Source organism: Arachis stenosperma, chromosome 7 (genome assembly GCF_014773155.1).
Source record: "Arachis stenosperma cultivar V10309 chromosome 7, arast.V10309.gnm1.PFL2, whole genome shotgun sequence".
In the NCBI taxonomy this organism is placed as follows: domain Eukaryota; kingdom Viridiplantae; phylum Streptophyta; class Magnoliopsida; order Fabales; family Fabaceae; genus Arachis; species Arachis stenosperma.
The window spans coordinates 14,598,430-14,602,208 of NC_080383.1; positions in this window are offsets into that span (position 1 = coordinate 14,598,430).

Here is a 3,779-nt window from a genome sequence, read left to right on the forward strand (position 1 = left end):
AATCGTATAAAGGACTCGTAAGTCGCTTTGATAAGTTCAAAAGTTAAATTTGCAAATTAACTACTTAGCTATGCTGGTCGGCTCGTCGGGCCATGCTCTAGGAGTAGAATCTTCTTAGGTTGTTCGCATTCCATGTTCTCGGGACTTCCTTGCCGTCGAGCCTTTCTAACTTGAAGGCTCCTTTCCCCATCACTTTTTTGACTCTGTAAGGGCCTTCCCAGTTTGCCGCTAGCTTGCCTTCTCCGGGGGTCGGCAGGCCGATATCATTTCGCCTCAGGACGAGGTCGTTTGGCTCGAATTCTCTCTTGAGCACTTTGGTGTTGTAGCGCAGAGCCATTCTTTGTTTTAGCGCCGTTTCTGTCAAATGGGCCATTTCCCTGGCTTCATCTATCAGGTCTTTTTCTACGGTTTCCTCCACTCCTTTCAAAAGTAACCGCGGACTCGGCTCACCGATCTCTACGGGTATCACTGCGTCCACTCCGTACGTTAGTCGGAAGGGAGTTTCCCTAGTGGAGGATTGTTCAGTTGTTCGGTAGGATAAGAGGACCGCTGCTAGTTCGTCGGCCCAAGCACCCTTTTTATTGTCCAACCTCTTTTTTAGCCCTGAAAGGATAACCTTGTTGGCGGACTCCACTTGTCCGTTCGTCTGAGGGTGCTCTACCGAAGAGAACCTTTGCCTTATACCCAGGCCATTGAGAAATTCCGTGAACTTTTTGTCAGTAAATTGCGTGCCGTTGTCCGAGATGACGACTTCTGGTATCCCGAATCGCGTTATCACCTGCCTCCACATGAACTTCCTGCAATTGGACGAGGATATGCTAGCTAGTGGTTCGGCTTCTATCCATTTGGTGTAGTAGTCAATTGCGACTATGAGGTATTTGACTTGCCCAGGGCCGACAGGGAAGGGGCCTAAGAGGTCGACTCCCCATTGAGAGAATGGCCGGGAGGTCGTTAGCAAGGTTAACTCGGAGGCCGGCGCTCTGGCAAAGTTGGCGTTCTGTTGGCACTTTATGCATTTTTTGACAAATTCTTTGGAGTCCGCCATCATCGACGGCCAATAGTACCCGGCTCGAATCAATTTCCTCGCTAGGGCCTTGCCTCCGATGTGGTGCCCACAGCAGCCCTCATGGACTTCCCTGAGGACGTAGTCCGTCTGGTCGGGGTGTAGGCACTTCAGCAGGGGTTGGTTGAGCCCTTTTCTGAACAGCTGTCCTTGGATGACGGCGTATTTTGCCGCTTCCCTTCTTAATTTCGCCGCGTCCTTTTCATCACTAGGGAGTTTGCCGTGTTCTAGGAAGTCGGTGATGGGGTCTAGCCATGAGGAACCTAGGCTTGTCATGTGCAATGTGATTGCTGGTTCTCTCGTCATGCCTTGGATGAGGGACCGGTTCCCCTCTCCTGGCTTTGTGCTGGCTAACTTTGATAGGAGGTCTGCCCGTGTGTTCCTTTCTCTGGGTACGTGGTGGACCGTGACCTCTTCGAACTTTTGGCTCAAGCTTTTAACCTTTTCCAAGTACTTCTGTAGCAAAGGGTCTTTGGCTTGGTAGCTACCGTTTACTTGGGAGGTGACGACTTGGGAATCGCTGCATATTTCTATTCTTCTTGCACCGACTTCTGCTACTAGGGCTAGGCCTCCTATAAGGGCCTCATATTCTGCTTGGTTGTTCGAGATGGGAAACTCGAATCTGACCGACTGTTCGTATACAACCCCAACCGGGCTTTCCAGGATGATCCCGGCACCTCCGAAGGTCTGGTTGGAGGCTCCGTCCACATGGAGCTTCCACCGTGTACCCCCTTCTTCGCTTGGATCCCCCGTTACTTCTACGAGAAAATCCGCCATCGCCTGCGCCTTGATGGCTTGCCGGGGTTCGTATCGTATGTCGTACTGGGAGAGTTCGATAGACCAAGTCATCATTCTTCCCGCTAGATCGGGTTTTTGGAGTACTTCTCGGATCCCTTGGTCCGTTCTCACGACAACTTGGTGACTCTGGAAGTACTGCTTTAGCCTTCGTGAGGAGGTTAGAAGTGCTAGGGCTAGCTTTTCCAACTTGCTATATCTTAATTCTGCCCCTTGTAAGGCCCTGCTTATGAAATAGACTGGCTGTTGAGCTTTTCCGTCCTCCCGTACCAGAACTGCGGCTAGGGCTTCACTCGTTATGGCGAGGTATAGGTACAGTGGTTCCCCGTCCTTCGGCTTCCCGAGGACGGGTGGCGCCGCCAGGATTTCCTTGAAGTGCCGAAAGGCCTCTTCGCATGCGGGCGTCCATTCAAACGCCATCCCTTTCTTCATGAGGTTAAAGAATGGCAGGGCCTTTGTTGCCGAAGCTCCGAGGAATCGGGATAATGAGGTCAACCGCCCCGCCAATCTTTGGACGTCCTTGATACAACCCGGGCTCTTCATCTGGAGTATTGCCTGACATTTCTCCGGGTTGGCTTCTACCCCTCTCTGGGTTATCATGAATCCCAGGAACTTGCCAGCTTCCATGGCGAAGGCGCACTTAAGGGGGTTCAACCGCATGCCGTGTTGACGGAGGGACGCGAATACCCTTGCCAGGTCGTTCAAGAGGTCGTCAGGTCGTGTTGTTTTTGCCAGGATGTCGTCCACATAGACTTCGACCGTTTTCCCTATGAGGTCGTGGAATATCCTGTTCATCAGTCTTTGATATGTTGCTCCCGCATTTTTCAGGCCGAATGGCATTACCTTGTAGCAGAAAGTTCCTCCTGGCGTTATGAACGCCGTCTTGTCTTCGTCAGGACGGTGCATCGGTATCTGATTGTAACCCGAGTAGGCGTCCATGAAACTTAGATACCGATATCCCGCCGCGGCATCGACGAGTGCATCTATGTTGGGGAGGGGGAAGCAATCTTTGGGGCATGCTTTGTTAAGGTCAGAATAGTCCACGCACATTCTCCACTTGCCGTTGTGTTTTCTCACCAATACCACATTCGAGAGCCATGTCGAGTAGTCCACTTCCCTTATGAAGCCTGCTTCTAGGAGGCTGGCCGTCTGCCTGGCCACCTCCTCTGCTCTCTCCGCCGACATCTTCCTCCTCCGTTGGGCCACCGGGCGTGCTTCCGTCTTAACGGCTAGATGATGTGAGATGATTTTTGGGTCTATGCCCGGCATGTCGGCTGGTATCCAGGCGAACAAGTCACTGTTGGCTCTTATCATTTCGATCAAGGGCTCCTTCAACTCATGTGGGAGGTTCTTGTTAACGAATGTGAACTTTTCCACTTCGTCACCAATTCTAAACTTCTCCAGATCTCCTTCTGGTTCTGGCCTTGGCTTGTCGTCCACTCTGGCATCGAGGTCGGCTAGGAACACACCGGATGCTTCCTTGGACTTCTTTCTAAGGGAGAGACTGGCGTTGTCACAAGCGACCGCCGTCTCGAGGTCTCCCCTTATGGTCCCTATGGATCCGTCGTCGGTAACAAACTTCATGACTAGCAGCTTTGTGTTGATTATGGCTTCGAAATCGTTGATTGTTTTTCTTCCCAAGATGATGTTATAGGCAGTGGAGTCTCGGAGGATTACGAACTCGGCCATCGCCGATCTTCGGCCTTGGGCCTGCCCCACCGAGATTGGTAGGGATATTACTCCGTCCGGTTTGATGAAGTGGTCGCCCAATCCGATGACCCCGTGCTGGTGAGTCGTCAGGTCGGCATCTTTTAGCCCTAGTGCGTCGAACACGTTGCGGAACATGATATTTGAATCAGCCCCTGTGTCGACGAGGATCCGTTTGACGAGGCCGGTTCCCACTCTGGCCGTAATGACCATG